We start from the raw sequence: 9,891 nt of genomic DNA on the forward strand, positions 1-9,891 counted from the left end.
TGTTTTTAATAACCAGGATTGTTTCTGGATTCCAGTCTACCCAATCCCCCTAGTAAAACCAACCAACCAAACAAAGAACCATAGGTCAGTTAAGTCAGTGGACAAGGTACTGAAGCAGGGAAGATCAGCTGCAGAGAAGGTGGAGAGCTGAGGCCCAAAGTCCAACCTTTTTCCTGGGGCCACCCAGGTGGCCCTAAAGAAGATCCCCTTAGGGATGGGAAGATGGCCTTCAGAAGAGCAGCCAGTGCTCTTAGAGCCAAGATACAGATGTAAGTGCAACAACTTATGGTAGATATTTAAAAATCATGGATTGTGGGCTGAAGAGACGGCTCAGCAGTTAAGAGCACTGACTGCTCTTCCGAAAGTCATGAGTTCAATTCCCAGCAACCACATGGTGGCTCACAACCATCTGTAATGGGAACCAATGCCCTCTTCTGATGTGTCTGAAGACAGCTACAGTATACTCATATTTTCAATAGCAGACCACAGGTGTCATGAGGTTCAGCTGTCTTGGGTGGACACTGTCCAGACCTCCTGAGGTTTCTGTAACTCAAACAGCTGTTAGCATAACAGGATGACAGCTTCAGTCACATAGCAGGCCAGACACACTTCCTGCTGCACATGTTGGTGGTGGGCTCTGTTGTCGCCTAAAATCAACCAACTCATCAATAAGGAGCTGCTGCTGCTGCTGCTGCTGCTGCTGCTGCTGCTGCAAGATTGCCAACAGGAGAGTAGAAGGCACAGGTCGGGTAACACCAGACAAAGAACTGGCTCCATTTCCAGCTGGGAGGCTGGGAGATTTTGCCTCATGAATTGCATGACCTTGCAATTTAAAACATTATTTCCTATTTCTGAATTTCCCATTAGATACTTGGGGATTGTGGTTGGCTGTGGGTGGATGGACCCTGAACAGCAAAGTTGCAGACAACGGTTGCAGTGGTTCCCATGGACAGAATGGGTTGAAGCTGAGAACACACGGCTTTCTTTCAGGCCCATGATTCCGCCTAATGCCACACAGAATGGTTATTGTTAGCTTCCCTAGGCTAATGTACTAGGAACCTTCATCCTTAAATTCAACGTTGATGGTAGGTGGTTGGATGTGGGACCTTTGGAGGTGCGGTGGGCGTTAGACCAGGCCATGAAGCAGGGCGCATGTGATGGCTCTAGTGGCTTTATGGATGGAGGAAGTGTTATGCAATGCCCATTTTTCTTGATGAAGCTCAAAGAGAGGAAATGGTGAGCTTCAGTCCCACGGAAGATCACTAAAGCAGCCTGGAGTTGATGCGTTTGTTTTACAGCCTACTTGGGTTGTGGGTAAAGATGGCTCTGTGGGTAAAGGCTCTTGATGCCAAACATGATGACCTGAGTTTGATCTCTGGGATCTACATGGTGGAATGGGAGAAGTGATTCATGCAAATTCATGCCTGCCACATATGTGTTCACACACACACACACACACACACACACACACTCACAACTCACTTACACATACACACTCACATACTCTTACACATACACTCACACACACTCACACACTCTCACATACTTACACACACTCACATACACATGTAATAAGACTATTTAAAAACTGTACTTGTTTTACTGGACTTGATAAGCAGTGTTTCACTGGCACTGAGCTTTCAAAGACTCATGTGCATTGTCTTTCTGTCTTCAATTTACAGATCAAGATATGAACTCTCAGGCTGGAGAGATGGCTCAGAGGGTAAGAGCACTGACTGTTCTTCCGAAGGTCCTGAGTTCAAAACCCAGCAACCACATGGTGGCTCACAACCACCCGTAATAAGATCTGATACTCTCTTCTGGTGTGTCTGAAGACAGCTACAGTGTACTTATTTATAATAATAAATAAAACTTTGGGCCCTGGAGCGTGCAGGGTTGACCGGAGTGAGCAGAGGTCCTAAATTCATTTCCCAACAACCAGATGAAGGCTCAAAACTATCTGTACAGCTACAGTGTGTAATCGTATATGTAAAATAAATAAAAAAGATGTGAGCTCTCAGCTGTTCCTGCTGCTACATCTTTGCTCCAGCATCATGGACTCTGACCCTCTGAAACCGTAACCCTCAAGTTAAATGCTTCTCTTGTAATTTGCCTTGGTCATGGTGTTTTACTCCAGCAATAGAAAAGTAACCAAGAAAACTTTCCTTCCCACTCCTTCTCTTCTTTTTGACTTTTTCTTTCTTTTTCAATTTTGAGAAAGGGCTTTACTACATCGCCCAGATTTGTACTGAACTCAGGATCCCCCTGCCTCCACCTTCCGGGTCCTGGAACATTTGTAGGCACCCATCACTACCCTCAGATACCTACTTCTTTCTCTTTTTGTCTTTCTTTTCGGTTCTATGGGCTCAGATTCTTCCATCTTCATAGCCCAAGGGGCAAGAAGTTCTCCAGCAAATCCTATCAGAATGTGCCAGAGAAGAACTCTGGCCTGTGCTGGCTCACAGGCTGTTTGGCAGGGACATCAGTGACTAAGGGCCTGCAGTATTGTGGTTGGTCAAGACTGATCCATGTACCTATCCCTAGAGGGTGTAGGGGTAAGGTTTGTTACTTAAAGAGATTCCTGGGAGAATGTTTTTTGACAATTGAGAATGATAGCTTCATACTGTTGTACTGAGTGATGTGTTTCCCCTTCACTAGGGACTTCTGGGGATAGAATGCCCTAATGCAATTGCAGAGACAAATGGTGGGAATTTTAGGCATGATTAAAAAAAAACTCAATAGAAATACTTTGGGTTTAGGAAAAACACATTTTCTAGGCTTAAAAATGAGTGTATCATTTTTTTGCAGTGGGGCCTCACCAGCGAATTCCCAGAGTGAAAAGCATTAGTGTTTATATACATATTTCAGGATGGTGTGGGAGTTGTGTTTCTGGAATTAGAATACACCCTAGCATCCAACTGCATGCTTAGTGTGTTACCAGGCAAGAGGCTGCATTCACTGGGAAGGGGAGCTCGTTCATTGGATAACTTCAGTTCAAATCTTGATTCTATCCATTTCTAGCTGCATGATCACGTGACTTAGCTTTGCTATGGCCTCTGCTTGCCACGTGCAGAATGGTGCTGCTTATGCCATCCACCTGAGAGAGGGGGGGGGGAATGGATGGGGAGGGGAGGGGAGGGACTAGGGGAAAGGGAGAGGGAGAGAGAACGGAGGAGAGAGGGGAAGGAAACAGACAGTGATGGAACATAGTGCACAGCAAAGTCCCCTCCCTTTCTGCTGTTATTTTTATTTGTAAACCTCCAACCACAAATCCAATTAGTGACTGGAGGCAACATGGGAGTGTGGAGGAGAGAAGTCAAGGGTTCTCACTGGTTCATATCCTTTTCAGGATCAGTGTGGTGTGGACACAGGCAGGGATGAGGAGGGGACACACAACCAGTTTTTCTCTGGGTCAGAAATCTTCCAGAAGAGAGTTTAAAGTTGCTGAGGCTGAGGTCATGGCTCTGGGAAGCCTAAATCAGAGAGAGGTTCCACTTGAAACATTTCACTATCAGCAGGAAACTGCAAAGGCAACAGACAGGGGTATTTTACTAGGACAACATTCCTGACCCGAACACTTCAAAGAGGAAGCATTTATTTTGGCTCATGGTTTTAGAGGTGTCTCACTCGGCCCATCATGGTGGGAAGGCACAGTTCATGATGACAGGAGTATGGTAGGGTCCCCTCACATCATGGAGGGTGAGGAAGGTTCCTGCTGGGACAGCAGCCAGCAGTTGCTATAAACATCAAAGCTTCAGCCCTAGTGACTTACCTCCCTCAGCTGGACTCTATACCCCACAGCATCTACAGGCTCCCAAAACAGATGCACCAGCTGGAGACCAATTGTCTGGACACACAGCTGTAAATTAAACCACAACATGGCCAAGGCTGCCACTTTTACCAGGCAGAGAGCAGACACTGGGTCAACACTAAGCAACAGGAATTGTCAGTGACTGCCAAGGGGAGGAGAGAGGTAGAAATGCCCTTTCCCAAACCCTTCACAGTAAGCATGGCTTCATCACGCATGCAGACAGCTGAGGGCTTATACCCGCTGAAGCCAGCTGGGCTATATGCAGGCAGACTAGGCTAGACCCTCCTTATACACAGCCACCTCAGAGCCCTGTGCCTACACTGCTGGCACTCTCAGAGATTTCTCTGTTAGCCCTATGAGCCAAACAACCTGCACGCACTGTTTTTACAGACATAAAACTGAGGCAGAGAACGAATGGTGAAATATCTAGTTCAGACAACTGAGGAGAGGCGGGGCCAGAAGTAACCAAGGATCCGGCGGACTCCATGTCTGACACTTACTCGAGATTCAGGCCACTGAAGGCCTGGAGACGTTAGCTGACTCCACTGGGATCCAGGAGGTCCTGAGTAGCAGTATTTGGATGTCACCGAGTGGACAGTGTGGAGTGAGTGTGACCGTTCAGATGAACTGACCCAGCACAGTGGATATTGTACATGAAGGGGTTTCCTCTGCCACGTGTAAAATGATTTTCAATCCATGACAATGACAACTGGGTGCTTAGACTCCTTGCTCTCACTGAGGTGCAGCGAGTAAAGGCGAGGCGCTGGACTCCAGCCTCGTTTCCCAACAACAGCTTGTCTCTCACTTCACAATGATAGGTGCTTTGGTAATCAGTGCAGAGGACTTGCCTGACCCGGAAGGTCCGCAATCCAGCACTCCCTGGTCTCTCAGTGTTCACACAGCAGGTACATAGAATGCTAAGACTGTGTTGACAGACACCTAGGACTTCTCCGGGCAGTTTCTGTTCCCAGTAGAAGGACTGAGTTGAACTGAGCTTGTAGAAAGGGCTCATCTGAGCTCCCAGTCCTAGGGGTTCTGCTCTATACCAGCTCTCTCTGTTGCCTTTCAGCCTAGGGCAGGGCGGCGCTTCTTGGCAAGAGTGTGTGGTGGAGACCAACCGGCCCCCTCATGGCAAGGGAGCAGAGTGGGAAGAAAAGTCATGTTGCACATGACCTTCCAAGTACACACAGTGGCCAGAAGGCCTTCCTCTGTCCCATCTCCCGAAGGCTCCATGTGCTCCCCACAGTGCTTCTCCGCAGATCAACCTCTTGCCACAAGGCCTTTAAAGACCCCAGAGAGCCAACCCATCACAGAAAGCTGGGGTGGCTTTCCCCACGGGCTCAGTTCAGGCCTGCTGGGCAAGAAAGGCGAGGTTAGACTATTCTAAATCTATGCTGAGGACCAGCAAAGCTGTGTCGGAAGCTGCAGACACAGCTGCTTCTGAAGGAAGGGGAGGGAAGAAGCAAGGAGCCCCAAAGGACATGGCCACACTGAGTGGTTAGTACAGGGCTGTGTGCTCTGGAAGAGCTCCGAAACCCTCATGAAAGGCAGGCTCAGATGACACCTGCGTGGAGAAGAGTTTTGCTTCCTCTTACCTTTTCTTCTTCCCCTGCCCCCTGCCTAACCCTAGACGATTTCTCAAATGAGAAAGGAGAGAATCAAGAATCGGGAGGTTCCTCCCCCAGAGGTGGGTAGCTTCCCATCAGACCCCCACTTCTCTCGGGCACCCCTCTGATTCCAGGTTCCAACCTAATCACAGGCCACAGTGAAACACAGGTGAGCCCCGCAGGGCTCCTGCCGCCTGGACGCACATTTCTCCTATAGAATCTAATGCTAGTGAACTGGAACTGGAGAGAAGGGACCACGAGAGGCTGAAAACCATGGAATCAGCCTTCGAAAGCTGAGTTTGTGTGTGGTTCAAGACATCGCACAGCCTCTAGCCTCTGGTCAGCAACTGTGCATCGTGCTTCAAAATTGGGCACCGTTACAACCTTTTCGGTGGTTTGGTGTGCTCTGTGTCCTAGCTTGCCAGGAATCCTTAGCTGCATTCTACAAAGACAAGATGGGCCCTGAGACAGGACCTGGCTCTAACCTGGGCAACAGTCTTCCCAGCTAGACCCTGCTGGCAGAGCTAAAGGAGAGGAATCCAAGTGCCCTGTTTAAACCAGTTCATTCATTTTCATCGTGTGTGTGTGTGTGTGTGTGTGTGTGTGTGTGTGTGTGTTGGTCACTCTCCATGTCTCTCACTGAACCCTGACGCCACTGACAGGTTAGACTGTCCAGAAGGGATCTGAACTCAGGTCCTCGTTCTGTGTGGCAATTACTTCACTGACTGAGCCATCTCCCCAGGATCCATTTATTAATGGAGGGAGGAATCAGGAACTTTTCAAAACCTTCACTGCAGACTCGACTAACATGTCCCAGATGGGTCTTTCTGCAGCTGCATCTCCTGCCACAGTAACTAGGAGCTGGGGGTTAGAATGCAAAGCCTTCTGGGCTTTCCTGTCAGCTGCCCAGTACCTGGGAAAGGGTACATTTCTCAGCAGCTCCTGTAAGCTGGCTCATTACTGCCTCAAAAGGAGGCACACTCAGTGTTTGTCTGACATGATTCTCTTCTGTCTCCTTACCTGGCCACCATATCACTCAGCTCTAGGGCCACTTTTCCTCAAGGCCCAGCCCCTGGGTGCCTGATTTTCCCACTACACAGCAGAAGCCAGCGCCTGGCAACCGTGTTAGCTCCAGTACCCACACATTCTTGCCGTTTAACCGAGAGCAGGAGCTGTATTTTCCTAGTCCAGGGCTGAGCACCATGCAGGGCTTCCTCACAAGTGTGTGACTAGCGCCATCACACAAGGACCCTGTGTCTGTCACCATGAGCATGATCACCTTGTCCTGCAAATCTAAATGAGTCTGTAAGTTTTGTATTTGCAGTGACATCTGAAGGCCTTGGCCCACACCTGCATTGCCCCATGACCACAGCCTCTACTCAGCCGCACACAGAGAGTGGGGCATTGCGTGCTCCTCTACTGGCATCACACAGTCCATTTCTGGGCTAAGAATTGCTGCGCCCATTGTTGTGGTCCGAGAGACTGCATCCCTGCAAGACCTAGGCTCAGGCACACTCCATTCATATTCTTCCTGCTGACTAGCATCGAGGGTAAGGCAGGGGAGAGGGATCAGTACGGCATAGCTTTCCAGGAAGGCACCCTGGCCAAGATAGGTAATATCGACCTACAGGCTGGCAGGAGTGGTCCCCAGCACCCCAGATCACAGCATAAGGTGCTGGCTCCTATAACCCTCTACAGCATCCTGCTGTAGTGGTTGGCTCTGTGTCCATGCAGGTGGCCCTCTCTTCTCCCTGGGTTACATGCACCTGCTTTTTCTCTTGAGATCATTTGAAACCCCAGAGTTGAGTCACCATAGCATTTTGTGACTGTTTATGTGTTAAATGCTGGGTGCAGACAAACCAGAACGGTGCAGCATACAGGAGAGCATTGCATTTGGGCTAGTGAACAGCAAAGAGCGAATGAAAGTGCCAAGTCCTGAGACTGCAAAAGAAGGACTTTTGTGGGGACCCCAAAAGCATTGAGTAAGATGCTCCTTGAACAGGAAGCTCGAGATTTTCCTCTTATAGCTCTCTGCTTAGCCAAGCGCAGGTTTCTTGAACGAATGTACTCTGGCACCACATTAATGCAGACAAGCTTTGAAAATTCATGGTCAGGTAATGTGGGAACACCATGGGAGCATACAGCATAAACTCCAGCCCAAGTGGTCTAGTTACTTACCCCTCAGGGGCTCTAAGAGCCAGAGCAAATGGCAGAACTACTCAAGGGAGGAAGTGCTCACACTCTTCCACTGTGCTCCTCCACTGTGCTCCTCTACTATGCTCCTCCACAGTGCTCCTTTACCATGCTCCTCTGCTGTGCTCTTCCACAGTGCTCTTCCACCATGCTCCTCCACCGTGCTCCTCCACTGTGCTCCTCCACAGTGCTCCTCCGCTGTGCTCCTTCACAGTGCTCCTTTACCATGCTCCTCTGCTGTGCTCCTCCACCATGCTCCTCTGCTATGCACCTCCACCGTGTTCCTCCACTGTTCTCCTGTTCTGTGTTCTGCTGTGCTCCCCTGCTGTCTTTTCATCTGGCTACCTCACCACCCAGCTCTCAGCCTAGGACCACTTTCCCACAGGGCTTCATCTGCAGTTGGCTAGTATCACAGAAGGGAAAGGAGGTGACAGGAGCAGCTCTGTCCACATTCGTGGTGCCTGAGTACAAGGTGACAGCTGTTCACACACAGAAACAGGAAGTAGAGCCAGCAAGATGAAGGCAGGAGCCGCAGGCATGAGTCTCACCTTCAAAAGCCCTACTTCCTAGCGACCTACTTCTGTCAGTCAGGTCCCACCTCCTAAACACTCTGCATCCCTCAGAATAGCACTACATGATGGGTCTGAGTGTTCAAGACCTGAGTCTGGCAGGAGATGGTTTGAAGCAAAACTAACAGCGCTGCCAGTATGGTGACCAACTTGCAGGGAATGTTTTGTAACCATAAAACACTGGTACTCACACAACAAGTGTAGTGTAGTAAAGAATAAATTAGTGACATCATAGACACCAATCTCATGTGCCTTCGTAACCATGGTCATTACTGATGAAGCTCGTGCAGGTAAGGACTACCACAAGCACCTGAGGAGCACACCCTGCCTTGGGCGTTGTTGAGCTCTGCTGTGATCTGATGGGTCACTGTCACCTTGAGGTACAGTGTGTACTTTTTCTTGGCGTTGGCGATGTCTCACTAAGCCCAGATCTTGTGTTGCAGGAGAGGTTGTGTGGATTGACTCTTAAACAGGCGGCGGTGACAGCTATGAGTACAGCTTTAGATGCCAGGGAGCAAACGAGAGCAAGAAAGTCAGAGGTGTGCCCTGTGGGATGGTCAGTGTGTTTGTTCAGGTGCACATACGCGTGTGCACACAAGCACACATGCACATACACATGCACGTAAGTACACACAAGCACATGAAGAAAGTCCATCTGTTGACTGACCATGGTAAGTACCAAGGATACTTTTGCTGCCAAATGAATGCTCTGTTCATCAGGCCTAACCCCACCCCACCCCACCCCACCCCACCTTTTTGTATTTTTTAAAAAAATTTAATCCTTTTAAAAAAATGATGTGCATGTGTGAGTGCTTGCTTGTCTGTATATGCACCGTGTACATGCCGGTGCCTGTGGAGTCCAGTGGATCCCCAAGAGCTGGAGTTATAGGGAATTGGGAGCTGCCATGTGTGGATTTTGGGAATGGAACCCAGATCCTCTGCAGGAGCAGTGCATGTTCTTAACCTCTGAGATGTTTCTCCAGCCCCTGTTTTTGTGTGTATAAATATGTAAATGTTATAGTGAGATCCATTATTCTGCATGCAATTATAATGCATGCAATTACCATACATTAATATTTAAAAAAAACAAGACAAAAGGATCCCCTGAGAGCTGCCTCAAGTCTCTCTTACCACGTGACAACAGGAGAAGACAGCCGAGAGAAGAGCTATCACCAAGACCGGAACTGACCAATGCCTTGATTTAGGCTTTCTCCATACCAGAGCTGTGAGATGTGGGCACAGCAGCTTCAATACCCCAAGAACTCCATTCTAAATTATCTGTACTCTAAGAGGCATGGAGAGAGCCAGCTCTGGTGGCATGTGTGGGTAATGCCACACCAGACAGGCTGGGGCAGGAGAATCCCAGTCCAAGCCCTGCCTGGGTGACTGAGCCACTGTCTCCGAGTAAGAAGTAGTAAGAGGGCTCCGGGGCAGGGCACAGTAGTAAGAGGGCTCCAGGGCGCAGTAGTAAGAGGGCTCCGGGGCAGGGCGCAGTAGTAAGAGGGCTCCGGGGCAGGGAGCAGTAGTAGGGCGTATGCTTAGCATACTTGAGGTCCTGGGTTTGCTCCCCAGCACAAGGAGAGACTTAGAGAGCAATGCATGCACACATACATTTTAAATATGTGCAGTTTTTATCTGTCAACTAAAAAATAGAGGGAGAGAAGGAGAGAGGGGGAGGGAGAAGAGGAAGAAGAGAGGGAGGGAGGGGGAG

The sequence above is a fragment of the Mus pahari genome, chromosome 21, assembly GCF_900095145.1.
Source record: "Mus pahari chromosome 21, PAHARI_EIJ_v1.1, whole genome shotgun sequence".
NCBI classification, from domain to species: Eukaryota; Metazoa; Chordata; class Mammalia; order Rodentia; family Muridae; genus Mus; species Mus pahari.